The following is a 20,710-nucleotide window of genomic DNA, read 5'->3' on the forward strand; positions in this document are numbered from 1 at the left end:
TTTAAGTCTCTTTTCTCCCCAGACTCTGTCAAGTTGTAAAAACATACTTTAAAATACCCTTGACATTGTAAGGAACCCCCCACTCACCTATTTTATAAAATCAGACTTGTAGTGCTAAGGCTTTTCTACAAGCAGGGGATAGAGTTGTAGCTCTGGTTCAGCAGTAAATACTGAACAGCCTTGCTCATTCTCCATGGAATCCCCCAAGGGCTTTCAAAATCAAGGCCAAATGATGCAGAATTAAGCACGATGTAAGCAGCCTGGCATTGCATGGGGGACGGGGGAGGGTGAGACCCTGGGAACGCAGCAGTTCACAAGTCATGGGCTCCTCCCCCGCCAGCCCACAGCAGGTCCCCGCAAACCCTCTGATAACACGCCGAGCAAACCCGTTTAGGGGGGATCGGCCCTGCTTCACTTGAGTGGGAATCGGTGCAAAAATTCCCGCTCGCGGTTTTCCACGCACACAACAAAGAAAACCATGGCTGGGGTCCCAGGTGTCTCAGGACGCCTACGTTTGGGAAGAAAACAAATAGATGCAGATCGTCCCAGCTCTGGCCTTAGACACGCGGAGAAGGAGCCTCGCTTTGACATCGGTCACAAAGTGTCGTGGACTGGTATGATCTCACGGAAGGGCCCCTTCCTCTGCTCTCCACATGGAGGCTGCCCACCCCCACCCCCAACCCCCCAACGAAAGGGGTGTGACCCAGGCCACCCATCCTCCCATGTGGAGCGGGGCATGACGTCATCCTTTTTCTTCTCCCGGTTGACATTCGTCCCGTCTCCACACTGCAGAATGTCGCAGGAGGAGGCCAGCGTGACCGCGTCACTCAGCCCGCAGCTGCTGAACAGGCAGCATCCTGGCCACCCTCTGTCGCAGAGGAGCCCGGGCCTGAGGTCCCTGCTCCAAGGAGCTGCCACCAACAGCCACCAAGTCCTTGTCAGCAGACTTGGGCCCAGCTCTTAGATGTTCAAGCGACGTAGAAGGACAACGGGTGACAGTTTCAAACTGCAACCCCGAGTGTGTGATTATAACCCAGCTGAACCTTTATGGATTTCTCACTGTGTGCCCCACATTGAGCAAAGCTCTTTTTGTGCCTCATCTTATGTACTTCTCTTGGCTCCTTCCGAGGCAGGGACTAATACCACCCTCGGTACAAACCAGTGGGGAGCAACTTTCTGTGTCTGTGTGTTTGGGGAGGTCATCCAGGCCCAGCTGAAACATTTAAAGGACGGGTTTTTGTTGTTGTTGTTGGTTGGTTGGTTTTCAACTTTCAGGGTGAATATGTTTTTAACGACTTCTTTTTAGGGGGGATAAAAGTGATACTCTTACAGACACCGGCTTTATGAATAGAAGAATACTAATTTTAAAAACACTCTGCTTCTTAGACAAACATCTAGGCATTTCTGAGAAGTAGTGAAATGAAAGCAGACTCCAACATCTTTTGTCCTGGCATCAGACTCTCGCTACTCTGCAGAGCTCAGAGGGCTTCTGACGGGCCCAGGACACTGCAGACGTGACATTGCATAATTCAAGGCTCAGCGTCAGTGACGGTCCCCTACATGTGAGCTCTTTTCCATTCTAGAGCAAACTGGTTTAGAAGAGATTTGTGGCTCTATTAAAGTCTAGTGAAGGGAACGCTACCAACTGCATCAGACTGGGGGCAGGAAGTTTCTCTATTGCTGAAATTCTAGTCATTTCCAGACTCCTACTCATGTTTTGGCAACTCCGATTAGAGCATCAGGGTTCAGCCTTTAAACTGTGACGCTGATGGTCTTGAATACTTGGAAATGAACTATGAGATATCTAAACAACTCATCAAGTATTTGATGTACAGCTATGTGCACGCCATGAATCCAGATTCGGTGGTGTTCAAAAAACCGTCTAGTGTGGCCTCTGTCTTCATTCCGCTCACACACGATTCTGGGAGATAAGACAAATTTAGCGAAAGACAGCTGGAGAACACGTTCAAGTACTTGACCGTGCAGGGTACCGGCTGTATGTGAACGGTAACTGTAGACCGCATGGAGGAGAGGAGGGCAACAGACGGCGAGGGAGACGGACAAGCTCTGGAGGCAGAGAAAAGGGAGGGCACACGCCTCCAGGGTTTTCTGGAGAGCTTGAGCCGACTGTGTGTTGGAAAAATCAGGGTAAGTATGGTGCAATGCCAGCCCTTGGATGAGCCAAGTCACAGGGACCCAACCCCGTTTTCTCAGCAGGAAAGTGTCACTTAACGTTTCATTCAGTCGGTATTTATCAGCATCTATTAACTTCTAGGTCTCGTGCTGGGGATTCAGAGAGAAGACGCCATATGTCAGATCCCAAATAGCTCCCACTCCATAAGTATAAGCAGACCGATGAATGGATTTAATGGAACGCACACGTGATGACAGAGTTGTAAGGGAATAAAGAGGGAAACTCGCTGAGGCGGGGCAGGGGTTGGGGAGCAGTAGATTGTGAACAGGAAAAGCTTGGAGAAGATGACGCTGGGGTTGTACATTAGAACACGAGTGGCTGCGAATTCACTGTACGAGCAGGGACGTGGGGAGGTCAGTGTCCAGGGGTGTCTGAAATGAGGGATAACTACATGTCGGTGAAACCGAGGGTGCGTGATCTGGGAGGGGGCTGCATGGAGGAGGAGGGCGGTAAGCAGCAACAGATACAGACAGGAAGCTGCCGTCATGACATAGGGACTTATGAGCTACCCTGAGGCCCCAGGACTTCCGCTGCTCAGAAGGTGAGTGAACAGCAGGGACATGCTCCAGGCTGCTCCGGCAGGCACAGCGAGGGACACGACAAGTCCGGTACCCGAGTCCGGCATCTTTATAAGGTGAACTGGTGGCGGGAAATTTCTAGAAGCTCATCTAGGAGACTTGGAACGCCCTACATGTGCACAGATGCGAAATTGGAGCCGGGCAGGGACACGCCCAAGAGAGTCTCTGAAGCAAGAAACAAGGACGCAGACCGGATGTGGACAGTGAAAGGAGAACGGGGTCCTGTCACCCCGAGACGGCATGCTGTTGGGAATGGAAGCCGCGGAGGGCAAGGGGGAACCAGGAACTCACATTTGGAGAGGCTGGCGTTAGGGGGACATCCCTGGGGGACCGGACAGTGGGTGGAAGGTCAGGGCCAGAGGCACGCATTTTGGAACCCACAGCAGTGGGAGGTAGGCCTCAGAGAAAGCCTAAAGAAGTAAGGCCCTGGGGCCGAGGACTGCATGCCCTCGCACCCACCCACACTTAGAGGCTCGAGGAGGAAGGGGATGAACAGTGAGACAGTTTGGGACACTAGGGAAAAGGGCACCATGGAAGCTAGAGAAGGGCGTCCCTCAAGGTCAGGATGGTAACAGTGCCGGAGGGCAAGGAAGATGTGGACTGAGAAAAGAGGCTTTGGATTTGACAAGAGAGTGGCCCTGCCTTGGAGGTCTCCGAAAGAAGAGGGCGGGGAGGAGGGCGTTGGAAGCAGAAGAGGGTGGGCGACAGGACCCCAGTTATACACAGCGTGGCTGCGAGAGGAAAGAGAAAAATGCGACGGGGTGGGTGGACAGGTGCATGAGTAGATGGGTGGATGGATATAGACTCTTTAACAATGGAGAGGTCAGGGCGCATTTAGAGGGAAAGGAAGGAGCAAGTGGGGGAGGGCCCAGGAAAGACGGTACAGGCAAAGAGAATAAACCAGGACACAAAAATCCTGGAGTCCTGGAGGAGAAAGTGATAAATATGATAGGCAAAAAATAAAGTAAAAGAAAACAGAAATAAAATGGCCCCAGGGACAATGGTACCCCTGTTTCTCAGACAGTGGGAGACGGATGAAAAGACATCCACGGGCTGTTGATCTATCAGTGCGAAGTTGAGAGTGATTGCTTATTCGTCGCTTTTTATTTTTCTTTAAATTTTTTTTTGAGAGATAGAAAGAGAAGTGGGGGGAGGGGCAGAGAGAGAGAGAGAGGGAGAGAGAGAATTCCAAGCAGACTTTGCACTGTCAGCTCGGAGCCTGATGTGGAACACGAACCCACGAACTGGGAGATCAGGACCTGAGCCGAAATCAGGAGTCGGCGGCTTGACTGACTGAGCCACCCAGGTGCCCCAACTCCTTGCTTTATCTTGAAAGGATCATAAAATATCCTAGATTTAACCATTCAGAACATCCTCAAGAAAATGCCCATGGACAATCCCAACGTAAACTCTGCTAATATCCGGCCATCCAGGCGGGTACATGTTTAAGATTTTACTTTCCTATGGCAAAGAAGTTTTGCACTTAATATTCCAGGGCAAATCCTTTCAAAAGGGTATAAAATCATTTCTCTTTGGAAAATAACTCCAATCATCCTTTAAAAGATCTGAAAGTGATTCCTAAGGAAGCCCTTTCTGTGTGTAGCCTCAAACTGTCCCTCTCAAACCACACCATGCTGCATACGGAGTCAGAACGGAAGGATGCTTAAGGAGATTCTGGTGTGTGCTCTATCTAAGCATCACCGTCTTTGGAGACGGTTCTAAAATATCACCATCTAAAACGCTTGTGTATAATATTAACTCTTCTCACCCTCTCTCCTAGACAAAATGGCTTTGATTCCACTCAAGTACGATGTCAGCAAAGCCAGCAATGAGAATAATTTCACAGCAACAGAGTTGGCTATCTGAATTTCACTCACGTATCGACAGCAGAAACAGGAACTCGGAAGCCCTCGTCCCCTTGACAGATACTGCGAGATATTCAGGGGAGAGCCTGCCGTCCGTGACACATGGGCAATCCCAGGGTCTGGATTGGTCCTGAGAAACTCACGAGCTTCCTGGCCCTGAGTCATGGTGTTCCATAGCCAAAGAGGAAAGCGAATTACTTAAGAGAAGCCTGGGCGCCGACCTTGAGAATAAGTCACCAAGCAGGAATTCTTTGTGGCTATCTAGTTATTGGCACCAATAAAAACGTCAACCATAAATAACGAACGTGTGACTCTAAAAATCCCTCTCAAATCAGCATGGTGGCAACGAAGAGACAAAAGAGTCAGCACACAGTGGCCATAACTTCACCTCCTTTTCTGTCTGGCCATTCAGGAAAATTCCCAGAAATACAAATGGGGCCTGCTTCCGGAGTGCCTGCAGTGATCCAGTGACTCAGCGACAGGCTCTTGGAACTCGGTAATCTCTTCAAACCAGAGACTTGAGAATCAGAAGCGTCTCTGAGGGCCATGAGGTCGGCAGGCCCGGGGAGAGCACGGCAGGAGAAAGCGTCTGACGTGGGTTCGAGTCCCAGGCCCTTACCCTCTGCTGGCCCCAGAGTGCATCCCTGACATTACTTGGGCGATGTACCGTGCTCCCTCAGGCTTCATCTCTTCATCTTCAAAATGTGGATGGCAATCACAGATCCTACACGTCATCGGGTTACGGAAAGAATCAAAGCCCAAAATTCAGGCATTCTTTTCGAAATAAGGCCTTATTCTATGTGCTAGGTTCTTACCTACACACTGGGACTCACACGGATGGGACGAGCCAAGTTCCCCACGCGAGAGCACTCACACAGAGGCCGGCACGCGGTAAGTGATCACTTCTGTCCTTCCTTGTGCTTCTCTCACCTAGCACACACATGCCACTGCATCACCATGGGGCCCTCCCGGATGCCTGCCTTGGCTTCCCCAACTGTACTCCATACCTTCCACCCGCTGGCCCGTCGCTGCCCTCTGGGGCCAACTGGCAGGCGTCTCTGCCCTCTGACCGGCTCGCCAGCATGCAAAGACGTGTGAGTGTTTGGGGACATCATTCAGCACGTTCCACAAGCTAGGTCGTGCCAGGAGTGCTTCTCAGGTGTTCACGTGTTTCACTCCCAGAACCACCCACTGAGTACAATTAACTACCGCTCCATTTACGGTTTAAGGAAACTGACACACAGAGCAGTTAAGTAATCTGCCTGAGACCACTCAGCTTCTGTGTCTCCTGAGTCCTGACTCCTGGCCTCCTCTCTTTCCAGTTGGCTCTGGAAGACATTTCTAAATCCTGTAACCTATTCCTCCTGAAATCTCGCCACGTCTGATGGTTAATAGAGTCAAATGCAAACACCCAGGTCTCTACTGCCTCTAAACCACAAAGTGGGTGTGCCAGCTAGTGGTGGTGGTTGGGGGCACAGCGTGTTTAACTCTACAAGGGGAAACAGAGCTTACGAGTCTGTAGAGGTGCTTGGGAAAACCCACCCCAGTATGTAGCCTTTGCCTACAACATAAGTCAAACTGCAGGAGCTCGAGGTGTTTAAATGGCTGCATTAGCTTTTTTCCTCCTGAATTCATCCAGCACTTAGTTATATGCCCAGGACACACAGACCCACTGCCTTGACTGGTCATACTGGAGCACTTATCTTGACCCTCTATCCGGCTGTAAATTTCTTCAAGTTGGGACCTGGATCTTGGTGTCCATTCTGCTTAGCACAAGGACTCCTGCCCAGTAGATCGCTGATAAATGTCAGCTGGAGGAACCAGAAAGAGAAAGAACAAATGAGCGAGAATCTGGTGCGGGGCCAGATTCCACCGCCACCAGGGCAGGGGCTCCAGTCCATCCAGGAGGACCACAGAAAGCAGGAAGCCAAGCATACGGACCACAGGGCTCTTCAAAGGGCCTGGAGGAGGTTCCTTCTTGCAGCATCATCGCAGAATGTGTAAACAGGAATTCAAGGACTCAAGAGACCTAACAGGACCCTCACGAGCTGACACTCGCTGTAAGTGAAGGGGCCCACCTTTACTTAAATAAACTGACATTTTGGAGAAAAGACTGGCAGACAAACAGCCCTAAGATAAACCATTGGGGACCAGCCAGGCTGATGTTTTGTTCACATGTTTATTGGGAGGGCGGTGCATATGTGTGTGCTCCTCAAATGTCCAACAAGGAGGATTTTTAGCAAGGGAATATTCTGCCCTGGCCTTGCACTTTTGTTATATCCCATGTTTTTCTCGAATGCTTAAAAATAATTTTTAATCCTGTCAAGAGTCTTACATGTAAACAGCGTTTTTTTTTCTAGGGTGGGGGGGTTCTTTTGGTGGGGAAGGAGGGTGTGGATGGGGAATTGAAGAAAAAACTCCAATGGGGACAAAAAACTTCTTAGGATTTGGGAGTAGTTAGCTTTCTTCTTCTTTGTGTTTTTGTTTGTTTTCTTGCTAACTGAAATTTTTATCGAGATCCTTGTAGAAATACACGCAGGTGTCAAAAAGTAAGACGGAGAGGTCCCTCTGTACAACTTGCCCAGTTTCCCCAATTGGTAACATTTTTGCAGGCCTCTGGGATGATAAACATCACCACCAGGCTGTTGACATCGATGCAGTCCGCCGGTCTCATTCCGATTTCCAATTTCAATTGTACTCGTTTGTGTGCGTGCATCATTAGCTTCTTACTTGGAGTAGCTTGTATTATTGACCTGCTATCCATCATTCCATGCATAATGGTTAATACACAACATCTGATTCTTCAGCTCTTGCCATGTGGCGGGCACAGTGCCAAGGACTTTACATGCATGATGTCCATTAATCCCCATAACATTCTTGCCTCCTTCTTCTGGTAATAGAAGCCCTGCCTCCCCCACCGGCCAAAGTAAGTGCCTTGTTTTCCTCCAGCCAAGAGGTGGGGGCGTGTCTAAATGGACCCACCGGATACTCTCTCCAGGATTTGACCCTGAAAGAGGACACAAAGACTGGCCTTATCAGACCTTGATGAGCTCGTCCGCTGGGCCTTCCAACAAGACTTGAGCGGCCCTCATCCCATCTGAGACCCGGTGCTTCACACTTTCTTCTCTTATCGACTCCACATCCTTCCTGTAGATCCCCTTTCCGAGGTCAGCAGGGTCTGTTCCTGCTGCCTGCGGCCAAGCCCACCCAATGAGTGGGTGCTGGGATCACGAGTCTCTGTTTAGAGCAGGAAGCAGGCTGAAGGAGTCGGGGGACTTGCCCAGGCCACCTGGCCGCAAAGTGGCAGAGCAGGGACACAGAGCAGCTTGCCTGTGTCCAGAGCTGATGGCTTAGCCATTGGGCCACTGCCTCCTGCTGCTCGTAGGGCTGGAGAGAGCTGGCATCTGTCACCCCACGGTCCCTTCTTTGGGACACGTCAAGGTGGTGAGTTCATCCATGGGCTGAAATGCGTTCTCAGGCCTCAGAGCGGACATTCTGCCCGGGGGCTATTTTCTCAGGACAGGACACGCCTCCCTAGGACTGATCCCCGTTTCTGATGCCATTACCTAAGTACCGTGCCAAAAGGCATCTAGCACTCGCTGATGAAACGCATCCCTCCGGATCCGTCCTTCCCTGAACCTCTCTCCCAAGGGTCCGAGCACAGGAAATATTGTTTTACCACTCGTGACATTTACTGCAGCAATGTCTTGAAAATAAAAAGGGAGAGAGACAGAGCAAGGGGGAAATGCATACATTAAACTTTTGGGTCACCACCACGCATTTCTTTGGCATTACTCGCGCTTTCACAACTGGTCTTCATCAAAGGGTTTTCATCTGCTCGCCAGTGTGTCATCTGTCCTAATGACTCACGATGAGGGCTCGTTCCTTTCAGCATGATTTATACTAGCTTATCATTCCCTTGTTCTCCAGGGGGAGGCTGCTCACAAGCGAGCTTAGCCCACGTAGGAACAACCAGCCAACTTCTCATGTTAAGGAAACCAGCGAATATGCTGTCCACAAATGAACCCACTGGAAGGCTAGGAGGAGACACCTGTTTGCTGTCACACAGTAGACTGGATAAGCGGGGGACCTCCCGCCCCCAAGACAGAACTCTGGGTCCCCCGAGAGCCCTTGGACTCACTTTCCATTGGAACATCTTTGGAGGAGGGGCGCCTGGGTGGCTCAGTCGGTTAAGCCTCCGACTTCAGCTCAGGACAGGATCTCGCAGTTCGTGGGTTCAAGCCCCACATCAGGTTTTCTGCAGTCAGCCCAGAGCCTGCTATGGATCCTCTGTCCCCCTGTCTCTGTCCCTCCCCCACTCTCTCACTCTCGCGCGCTCTCTCTCTCTGCCCCTTCCCCGCTTGTGCACGCCCTCTCTCTCAAAAATAAAATAAACATTAAAGAGATTTTTTTTTTTTTTTAAAAAAGAACACCTTTGAGGGAAGGATGATGGGGGCCTTCACATCCCACCTAGGTCACCCTTGTGGAGGGGCTCCCGGGCGTCGGGCACTAGATGGGGGCTGGGCTAAGCCTCAGTCTCCCCTGTTTCTTTCCCCAGCAGGTCCACAAGCCCCCCACATCCTGCCCTTGGAGGTAAGCCATCACAGGGCACAGCCAGAGCTGAGGCCAGTCCCACGGGGGTGAGCCCGACCCAGGGCTCTGCTCAGGGGGAGCTGTGGGGCTGCTTGCCCACGGCTCCCTGGGTCCCTCTGCCACCCTGTCCTGTCTGCGGAAGCGCCGTTCATCGTGTTAGTGTTGTCCCTTCCCCTGGGAGACTCCCGAGGGATGGCCAGGCCTCAGCCATGAACACAAGAGCGGCCAGGGCCCTGCAGGCTGCTGGCCTGGGTCTGGGCACTGGCTCTCTCACTTAATCAGCTGTGTGACCTGGCAGGAGTCATTCAATATTGCTGTGCCTCAGTTTCCACCTCTGTGCAATAGGGACGGTGCCAGCACACGCCTCTCGGGGGTGAAGTAAGCACTAAATGAAGGTGAAAGTGCTCAGCGGAAACGACGTGTTCCGGCCATGTTGGCTGCTTCTGTTTTCTTTAAGCCCCAAGGCTGGCCTGCAGGACCCACAGCCATGACCCAGCCACAGCCCCCCACTCCTGACAGTGGCTCCTTCCCTAGATGTGCTCTCAGCCCTACCCTCACCTTGCCTGGGGGTCTGCCTTCGAGGGCCCGCTGCCCAGTGTCCATCTCAGACTCGCCCGGGCCCTTCCTGGACTGCTGTCATTCCTTCCCTGGGCTGCAGCCATGCCCCCAGGCCACCTGCAGCCACATTCCCAGGCCACCTCTGAGCCGCTGGGTGCACAGTCATCTCGAGGGAGCTGCCCTTCCCTCGCGCATGTTTCCGGACACCGACAGAAAACTGTGTCAACGCAAAAATGTCCCCTCTGGGTAAAACCATAATTAGATGCAGCCTCTCCTCCCTGGCTTGGGTCCCCTCTCACAAGGCACAGAGGGCACGCATCTGGCCAAGACTCACCCTGTCCACCGGCCCTCGTGGCGTTTGGAGAGGTGGCTGCCGTATGGGCATTCTTTGGCCACCAGAAGTGGGGATCATCTTGGGCAGCTTCGGGTGCTCCCTCTCTGAGCTCATCTGGGAGCTTCTCCGGCAACGCTTCCCTCCGTGGGGCTACCACCTCGGAGTCCAGGCTCAGAGCGCTTGGCCAGAGGCAACATGGAGGGCAGCGGGTGTGGTTCATGGTTCACTCCCCGTGGTTCCTTCGTTGGGCTCAGCAAGGGTTTGAGAGGCCCGATACGCGAACAGACTTGGTTCTGACTCACAAGGAAGTTAGATGTTGCTCGTTTGTATCCCAGGAAGTAACCTCAGGTACGTGACCACTTTGGATGGGGTCTTGAATGCTCTCATCTGCATTCGGTCCCAGTTCCCTGACTCCTACCCTCAAATCACACACACCTGCCCTCGAACCTCAGTCCCTTTATGACAGAGGACCCAGAAGGTCCAAAAAGGCTCTTGAAACTCTGATAAGGTGTGCATGGCCATGCGATTCACTTTAAGAAAACAAAGAGCATGGGGCGCCTGGGTGGCGCAGTCGGTTAAGCGTCCGACTTCAGCCAGGTCACGATCTCGCGGTCCGTGAGTTCGAGCCCCGCGTCAGGCTCTGGGGCTGATGGCTCAGAGCCTGGAGCCTGTTTCCGATTCTGTGTCTCCCTCTCTCTCTGCCCCTCCCCCGTTCATGCTCTGTCTCTCTCTGTCCCAAAAATAAATAAACGTTGAAAAAAAAAAAAAAAAAAGAAAACAAAGAGCAAAGGTGTCCGGGAAAACCGGTTTTGGTACCGTTGGTATTAACAAATACCCAGACGTGGCTTCCCTTGCGTAGTAAGAGCCCCTCAAGATCAGGGCTTCATCTCATCCTTCTCTGGGTCCCCAGCAGCACTTGGCTCCGGAAGGGCTGTGTCTGGGAACAAGGGAGAGACACTGTCTGGAGAAGGATGGAGCTAACTGCCCCCAACTGAAGCCCAGTGAGTGGTCTGAACAAAGGCAGAGGATGTCTGGGGGCAGATGGGGCTGAGCACGGTGGCATTGTCTCTGCCACCTCCACCAGGAGCCAAACCCGCACAGTGCGGACTGTCCAAGGGCGTCCTGAGTCAAGGGCACGGTGGGGGGCGGGGTGGGCACTGGCAGGCGCCATCGGCTCTGCTGCCTCATCAAGTCGCCTGAATACTTAAAAAAAAAACAAAAACCCACTGATACACAGAGAGAGGTAAACCGAATCAAGCATCTGACCTAGGGATTCTTTTTTTTTTTTTTTTTTTTTTTAAGGCTTTCCAGGTGATTCTAATGGGCAAGCAAGGTAGAACACCACTGGTCTGGCATAGAGCAATCATATTTTCCAAATGAATGAAGGGAGAGGCATTGAGCACTGAGTCCCACGACCCCGTTAGAGTGGAATCACAATTCCGATGTATTAGTAAACAACAACTCTGGGTTTGTCGTCTGGAGCTCTGTGTCAATTTCCAACTTGACCCCCCCCCCCCCATGTGACCTCGGTGAACTCGGGCGTGTTCCTCTCTGCTCTTCAGGGCTCCATCTGAAAAATGGACGACTTGGACCACATGACCCTTGAGGTCCTTGCCTCGAACGTGCACTCAAGCATCCAAAGCCATGGGCACCCACTGTGGTACTGGGTGCCGGGGATTCAGCCAGGGAGCCAGGGAGCCAGGGACCGGGCCAGCACCTTGTCCTCCGGGAGCTTATATCCCAGGAGACATTCTCCCTTACACCCACTTTCATTTCGGAAACGCTCCAAATCTACTACTCGACTTCATTTATCTGGAGAATAGCCCGGTTCACAGAAGCAGAGATTATACCAAATTAAAAAAAAAAAAACAAAGACTAACTGGAAGCAAGTGTCCCCTTGAGTCACTGGAAGGCTGACAGAGATGAGGGTAAGTAGGAGCTGCCGGGCATGGGCAGAATGGATTTACCCAGAAGCCTCGTTCCTACTGATACCAACACTGCAAAGGCCAGTTCAGCCTAGCAGGCCCTGCTGCTGTGGCTCTGAGGTCGGAAGGACAACGGGCATAAAGACACTTGTGTGGCTTTGCCCCTTCTGTTTTGCAGAGCCCTCACTGGCTGGCTGTTGGCCGCTGTCCACCGGCTGTCCCGTGGCTCCCAAACTGCTTCCCAGTCCCTGTCCAACCCCCGGCCCACGGCTCCCATGCTGCCCCTTCTCCCCCCAGCCCGCCCACCTCCCGCACATGCGTGGCTAGAAGGGATTCTCCTGCAGTCGACGGCAGCCACCTAACCCTACAACTGCAAAATGCAATGACCCACGACCCGATGGCAGCCTCCGCAGACAGACCAGGAAGGACTAACGTGAGACAGGGTGTCCCTTGCACCTGCTGCAGTGTTCCCACCACCACCTCCTGAGTAAGAAAGCCTGGAGCGTCCTCATCATCTGCGGCTCGGGGATCAAAGCGGACCGTTTTAGGGGCGCCTGGGGGGCTCAGCTGGTTGAGCGTCCGACTTCGGCTCAGGTCATGATCTCACGGTTTGTGGGTTCGAGCCCCGTGTGGGGCTCCATGCCGACAGCTCGGAGCCTGGAGCCTGCTTCCGATGCTGTGTCTCCCTCTCTCTGTGCCTCCCTCACTCGCTCTGTCTGTCTCTCTCTCTCTCAGAAATAAACATTAAAAAAATTATTTTAAAAAAAGGGCCCTGTGAATTGAGGTGGCCTCTTCGCCGCTGAGAGAAAGCAAGAACCACACCGACATCAGCAGCGGTAACGCTTTCGGACCCAAATAAACCCGGAACCCAGAAGACCTTCATTACGCACACGAGAATCCATGATTTGAAACGAAGTTTCTCAGGTGCACAGAAGTGGTAGCGTACCTCTGTGCTGCACAAAAAGAATTTTTTTTATTGACTCTTCGAATAAAACTCTACGCACAATAATAAAAGAAAAATGGGGAAATATGACCTGTCATGGCAATTGCGAAAGAATTTACATCTCATATAAAATACTAGAACTGATTCAACGAAATAACTTTCATCCATCGACTGTGGAGATAGGCGGGGAAATAGCACTGTCCTCATTTTACAGAGCTGAGAACAAAGATAAAAATATATGAATGCGTATATTAGAATAAAAAGGAATCAGTCCTTCCAAGGATTCAGGCAAGACTCAGCTGAGCAAATGATGCCGGACATTGATGAGCAGGTGATTTTTTGTAGCCAGAAGTCATGGATTTCTGGTCAAAGGGAAGTGTCCTTATGAGTGCCGTGCCTGGGATAGCTAGGAAGTGAGGTATCTGTCATATTTGCTAAAGATAAAGGCAATCCCAAAGAGAATGGCTTCTCAATTTTCACAATGAGAAGACACCAGAAGGATCTTTGGCCATATATCTATACACAACTTATATAAATATACACACACATTGTGGACGTAGTCAACTGTTTACTTATGATATTTGTTATTTCGGTTACATATGTAAGATGTATGACAGGGACGCCTCAGTGGCTCAGTCAGCTAAGCATCCGATTTTTGGTTGCAGCTCAGGTCATGATCTCACACTTTCATGAGTTCGAACCCCGCATTGGGCTCTGGGCTGACAGTGTGGAGCCTGCATAGGATTCTGTCTCTCTCTCTGCCCCTCCCCCACTTGCACTGTTTCTGTCTCAAAATAAACCTAAAAAATTTTTTAAAAAAGATGTATTATCGAATTCATTTATTTTTTAATGTATTTCTTTTCATTTTTTTACGTTTACTTATTTTTGAGGGAGAGAGAGAGAGAGACAGGGTGAGAGCAGGGGAGGGGCAGAGAGGGGGAGACACAGAATCCAAAGCAGGCTCCAGGCTCTGAGCCATCAGCACAGAGCCCGACACGGGGCTCGAACTCACGAACCGTGAGATCATGACCTGAGCTAAAGTCGGACGCTCAACCGACTGAGCCACCCGGGCGTCCTATAGGGAGTCATTTTGAAAGCACACATTTCATTCCGTCGGCATCCCGCTTCCAGCTTCCCGTGGCTCTGCATGGCGTGCGGGACAGAGCGGGACCTGTCCGAGGCTTGGTGGGTGTGCTCTCTGTCCGTCCTCAGCTGGTGCCAGGTCAGCCTCCAAGCCTCCTCCTGGCCCTGGAAGCCACCTGGTGCCCCCCGAACCCTTCCCTCCTCTGCACCTGGCTCCTCTCACAGGTGGCTGTGATTCGGGCCTGCCGGCTTCTCCTGGCGGACACCCACTCCCTCCTTCCTCTTGTTCGCGCTCTCTTAGGTGTGCCCAACGCTCATCACTGCCTAATTCACTGTTGGTAACCTCCCCTCTTTGACATCTCACGACCCCACTAGGCTGCAAGCTTTCCGGGGCCAGGACTGCATCTCCTCTGTCCCCCTCTGGCCCCCAGTGTTTGTACAATGCTCGCTACGTGGTAGGAGGTCAGAGATACCGAATCAATACCAGCAGCACCAGTTGATGTTTAAGGGACACTCCTTGCGCCTCAGGCTCTACACTGACTCCTTTCACGGATTATTCATTTAATTCCTAAAACAACAGGATCATCTTGAGGATCCCCATTTTACAGACATCAAGCCAAGGCTTCGAGAGGTTAATTCCTCAATGCACGCGGCACAGCCTGGGCTTCATCAGGATGATCACATCCCAGCCCGAGGCTTCCAATTTATCTAGTAAAATAAATAACCTTCTTGGATATCTGAGCATATGTGACACGGAAGAAAAATACTTTTTACCAAAGCTCGCAGAGGATCTAAGCGGACAAACCAAGCTCTGCAGAGTCGAACAGTAAGTTGTTAAAATGAGCTGAGGTCCATTAGTGGCTGCAAAATCCCTGTTTTCGAGAGTTTTGTAAAGTTTGTTCACTGAGAGAGGTAGCCCGTGCTTTCCTTCACCACAATAGCACTAAGTCGCTCATATATATATATATATATATATATATATATATATATATTTTTTTTTTTTTTTTTTTTTTTTGGTGCTGTTCACTTAAAAGTTCTCAGGCACATGATCTGCTCGGAAATAGCTAAATATTGTGCTGTGGGAAAACGCTATTCTAATACTTGACTTTTCCACGCAACTGTGACATCCTGATTTCTTCTCTTGTCCACTGCAATGGCCCTGAGTGCTCGCTGGGTACCTTCTACACGGAGGTAAGAGGTTGGCACCTCTTCCCCGGGTCCTGTGGAAATAAAGTCGCCCTCTGAGAAGTGAGCCGGTACAAGTAACCCAGCTGGCTGACGTCTACTTGTAGAAAAGGTTTGGAAACCCTCACAGTATGGCTTGATGGGCCAAACACCTAACTGAAATATTTTTTAAAAAATAAAAGTGAGGGTGGGGCGCCCGGGTGGCTCAGTCGGTGAAGCATCCAACTTCGGCTCAGGTCGTGATCTCGTGGTTGGTGGGTTCGGGCCCTACGTCAGGCTTTGCGCTGACAGCTCGGAGCCTGGAGCCTGCTTCGGATTCTGTGTCTCCCCCTCTCTCTGTCCCCCCACCCCTTGCTTGTGCTCTGTATCTCTTCCTCTCGCTCCCTCTCTCAAAAACAAATAAACATTAAAAACATCAAAAAATAATAATAAAAAAATAAAAGCGAAGGATATAGAGCTGGCCCATTAGCAATGGCAGCAAGTGGGGACATGCCACAGGGAAGGGTCCCCTTAAGAACACAGATATAAAGGAAATAGACATTCACTCTGCAGGTCAAACTAGTAAAATCTATGGCAAATGTAAACAGTTTGGTGTCTGCTGCATTCCCCCCTAAACAACGAGCTGTCTCCTGGGTCTGAACTGGAAGGTGAGGGTGGAGACCTCGGAAGCTTGGCTAAAATCAAAGGCCAGCAGAAGTCTGGTGGGCATGACCACTGTGGCCTGAGGAGGAGCCTGTGAATAGAAAGGGCTTCTCTAGGGGCACCTGGGTGCCTCAGTCAGTTAAGCATCCAACCCTGGCTCAGGTCATGATCTCACTGTTTGTGAGTTCGAGCCCCGCATCGGGCTCTGTGCAAACAGCTCAGAACCTGGAGCCTGCTTCGGATTCCGTGTCTCCCTCTCCCTCTGCCCCTCCCCTGCTCGCACTCTATCTCTGTCTCTCTCGAACATAAAGAAACATTTAAAAGAAAAAAAAAAAAAGGGCTTCTCTACCCGGAATGCAGAAATGGGATGTCCAGTGAAACAAACAAGGAGTAAGGGGGCTTATCCAACATGGCTGAGAAGAGAAGAGCACTGGGTGTGGAGGCCACCAAGGTTCTGGTCCCTAGAACAGATGTATTTCCTTTCATTATATTTTTAAAATAATTATTTCATTTTATAAAAATAATTTTTTTTTATATTTAAGCATAGAGACCAATGAGATAATTCCTATGAGAGCCAAGCTTTCGTATTTAGCTGTATTTTAGTGAACCAGGAAACCCTGAGTGAGTAGCTCCTTCCTTGGGGCTCTGAGCTCTGCTCCCTGGAGAACTAAGCATTCTGTTCTGTTGGGAGATTTAAATAGGTAAGGTTAACGTATCTGAGGGAGATATGTGTGCTCAGGGGAAGCCGATGGCCAACCCAAGAGAACAAGCATGGAATACCACACTGGGATGAAGACACGGCAGGAAGCATCACGGTGGGGCGGGAATGGTTTGTTGGCCTTCTTCCACCCTGAATTGAGTAAAACTAATACACTGAGCATTGTCGTGGGCCCGGCACTGGGAAAAATCCAATCTACTCAAGGTATTAAGAAGGTATTATCCCCATTTTGTAGACGAGGAAACTGAGGTGTGGAAAAAGTCAGCGTTTGACTAGCATCTCACAAAGCATAAGTACTGTGGAACCTCAAATCTGATCTTCTCACCTCATGGCTCCCGGACCAGTCAGTGACTGTCCCCCCTAGGCCTCTCTGAACAGGTCACCCTTGCCCTTCCTTCTAGTCTGATTGTGGACATGGCTGTCCACAGCTGTTGAGAATAAAGTTCTGGATGCGATGTCCACCACAGGTGAGTTTGGCCATTGTGATTCAGGCCTCTTGGGTTCCGTCAAGAATAATTTCTGGATATGCAATTACTGAACGACCTCCCTGAGGTCAAGGCCCTGACTTCGAGGCCAGCTGCCACCCTAGGTGACCAGGTGACACCTGGGTCCCACCGTCTACAACGGCACCAGCAGTTCTGAGGTATGCATGTTGTCTCCACACCCCTCTCCAGATCTGTCCTGGGAATGCAGGCCAGATGCCCGGGAGCCAGCGCTCCAAGCTGACGACTCAACGGTCCGCACTCACAGGCAAACCTGGGTGCAAATTTGCATTTGAAAAGTTGATCTCTGTTCCTGCCTGGGATTCTCATAAATCAAAAGTGGTCAGTATTTACAGCAGAGTCCAAAGGGAGAACTGCTGGGAGAGCCCCAAACACTTAAAAATTGTATATGGGAACCAAGAAAACTTCATCTGAAGACAGGAGATTGGAAGAACTAACGGGCCCGCTTTTCATCTGCTTCTCATTTAGGAAAATTGGACTACTGGGGAAAGGGGTAAAAATAAAAATTGGAAGCAAAAAAAAAAAAAAAAAAAATCTTGAAAGGCAAGCAGATCACCCATTCCGAAACACGTGGAGTTTGATACAACCCTACCCTTTCCCGAAGGCCAGTTAATTGTTCGGGTAACTTATCAGGCCGTGGGGGGATGTGACGCAACACGGGAAGCTGACAGAGGGTTAGTGATGATGGCCACACTGCCCATGGGAAGCGGTGTCATTCAAAAGCAGAGGCCGTCAGTCTTAAGACAGATTGAGTTCGCTGTTGCAGCACGACAGGAACAATATTTGCCTCTGTCATGGCACCACGGCAGCAACAGACTACCCATAGGCTGCCCTGGGAAACATAATTACATGACACGTAATGGGAATTTAGTTATATGTTTATGCAGATATAGACACACATGCATATACACATGTATACACAAACGTACTGGTGAGTGTAAACCAATTGGATTATACTTAGAAAAAGGCAAAACAAACAAACAAACAAACAAACAAAGAACCTCAATTCCTTGGAGAAGAAGGCAGGGCAGAGATGGAAAGAGGAAGAAAAGTGTATCACTTACCTAATTTTTCCCATTACGTTAATTGGAGATCTTAATTTACCAATACCCCTCAGGGACTATTTGCCTTAAATCAATTCAGATGAGCCGATCCCCTGCTGGTCTATAAAATGGAGGTGGGGGTGAGCACTGTCAAGAATAGGAAACCCATACGACCTATCTTTGCATCTCGCTCCCCGGCACAGTGTCTGAAACACAGTTTGTTGAATGGATGAACAAATGAACAGACGTGAGCAAGACAGCAGAATGTTTGATGTGGAAATCAAGTCCCTTGATGTCAGGGCGCCCGGGTGGCTCAGTCGGTGGAACGTCCGACTCTTGATTTTGGCTCAGGTCATGATCTCATGGTCGGTGAGTGCAAGCCCCGTATCTGGCTCCGCGCTGACAGTGCGGAACCTGCTTCCGATTCTCCCTCTCCCTCTCTGTGCCCCTCCCTTGCTCATGTGCACACCCTCTCTCTTTCTCAAAATAAATAAGTAAAGTTTTTAAAGGCTTTAATATCAAAATGTGAAAAACAAATGGCAAGACACATCGCGGATCAAAAGTTCTTTTGTCCAATAAAAAGGACTGGTATTTTTTTTTTTTTTAATTTTTTTTTTTCAACGTTTATTTATTTTTGGGACAGAGAGAGACAGAGCGTGAACGGGGGAGGGGCAGAGAGAGAGGGAGACACAGAATCGGAAACAGGCTCCAGGCTCTGAGCCATCAGCCCAGAGCCTGACGCGGGGCTCAAACTCACGGACTGCGAGATCGTGACCTGGCTGAAGTCGGACGCCTAACCGACTGCGCCACCCAGGCGCCCCAGGACTGGTATTTTTTAATACTCCTCATGGAAACGTTTGAAGGAATTGACATTCAACTGTGACCTTCTAAGGAGCCCTAATTTCTGTGTTTAAATCAAGACCTACAGATTATTTTCAGGGCATCAATCAAGCTTGCACTGCTATGGAATATTTTTTGATGAGTCACTGAACTAATAGTCTGAACTAATAGTTTTTCTAAACATAGTATATTGGTTACTAGTTCAACCTAACGAAGTCAACTATTGTGTACTATGATGACTGGTATTTACAAAATATTATAACTACAGAATACACTAGGAGACATATTTCCGTATGTTCATGTCCGTATAGAAATTGAATTACAAATACATTCTGGGAAATCCCACTGTTTATACAATATTTGTTTTGGCTTTCACTATTTCCACTGCTAGGAATACCATGCCAATGATTATTTTAAAATACGATATTGATTCACTGAAATATTTATCCAGCTCCAGTCATTGGCAACAAAAGGTACTCACTTTCCAATGTCATTCCAATGACACTGTCCTCTGCTAATCAATCAGAATTTCTATCCAAGGAGGTCAGAGGGAAGAAGAAAACAAACAATGAGGTTCAAAAGGACTAGTACAATCGCTCTTTGTGGACAAAAGGAAATGGTGTTAGGTTCTGCCACAAAAAAACGGTGTTTTATTTTTGTGACCTATAGTGCATACACGAAAGGTTGTGAAAAAGGAACACTCATGCCCCCATCCTTTGGTTTAAGAAACAGAACACAACTGCATCCTAGAGGTACCTCGGTGCCTTTCTTCTGTCACCACGTTTGTTTTAAAAACTATTTTCAAAGACATGAAGGGGTTAAGGTGATGATCATGCATCATTGTGTGACAAAGGTTCTCCCACTTCTAACAAACACGGTCTAGACCTCAGGCCCAGGGTTGATGCTTCCTGCCATGTCTTCATCCCAGTGTGGTATTCCATGCTTGTTCTCTTGGGTTGGCCATCGGCTTCCCCTGAGCACACTTATCTCCCTCAGATACGTTAACCTTACCTATTTAAATCTCCCAACAGAACAGAATGCTTAGTTCTCCAGGGAGCAGAGCTCAGAGCCCCACAGAAGGAGCTACTCACTCAGGGTTTCCTGGTTCACTAAAATACAGCTAAATACGAAAGCTTGGCTCTCACAGGAATTATCTAATTGGTCTTGATGCTTAAATATAACATGCCGTACATGATTCCCCATCTAGTATCAAGAGTACAATTTCTCCCAGTATGGCCAGTTCAAGAATCCCTCTGGGACAAGTAAGAATGCATTCTAATTTAGGAAATTACAGAGGCCATGGATCTTAGAGGGGAAATGTGCCCCTTGGCAACTACCCAACCCAGTTCCCAAGCTGATAAGCCATTATTATTATTATTATTATTTTTAATTTTGGGAAATATAAGATTTAAAATTTTTAAATTGAAGTACAGTTGACATATATAAATTCATTTCAAGTGTAGAGCACAGCGATTCAACAATTATATCCATTATGAAATGTTCACCATATGTTACAATACTATCAACTCTATTCCCTATGCTGTACTTTACATTCCCGTGAATTACTTAGTTTACAACTAGAAGTTTGTACACTACACAACTGGAAGTGTGTATCCCCTTCGCTCGTTTCAGATTACAGATAAGAGAAATCAGGACTAGCGCGGTTATTTCATTTGCTGAAAGTCACGAAGCTTAGAGATCCAGAA

General features: G+C 49.5%; 1 protein-coding gene and 1 long non-coding RNA gene across 4 annotated transcripts in view; one reads left to right on the plus strand and one right to left on the minus strand.

Annotated features, from left to right (window-relative positions):
* The window catches only part of ADAM12 (ADAM metallopeptidase domain 12), a 353,192-nt gene that overhangs the window by 230,208 nt on the left and 102,274 nt on the right, over positions 1-20,710 (minus strand). The gene's annotated exons all lie outside the window — the stretch shown is intronic.
* Positions 793-8,874, plus strand: LOC123577200. 2 transcript variants are annotated; one of them, XR_006701753.1, is made up of 3 exons: positions 1,631-2,148; positions 4,553-7,563; positions 8,568-8,874. It is a non-coding gene; the product is annotated as an uncharacterized LOC123577200 (long non-coding RNA). The 2 variants fall into 2 exon arrangements; XR_006701752.1 differs by lacking the exon at positions 8,568-8,874 and having other exon boundaries at positions 793-2,148; positions 4,553-8,413.

The sequence above is a fragment of the Leopardus geoffroyi genome, chromosome D2 (assembly GCF_018350155.1).
Source record: "Leopardus geoffroyi isolate Oge1 chromosome D2, O.geoffroyi_Oge1_pat1.0, whole genome shotgun sequence".
Lineage (NCBI taxonomy): Eukaryota > Metazoa > Chordata > Mammalia > Carnivora > Felidae > Leopardus > Leopardus geoffroyi.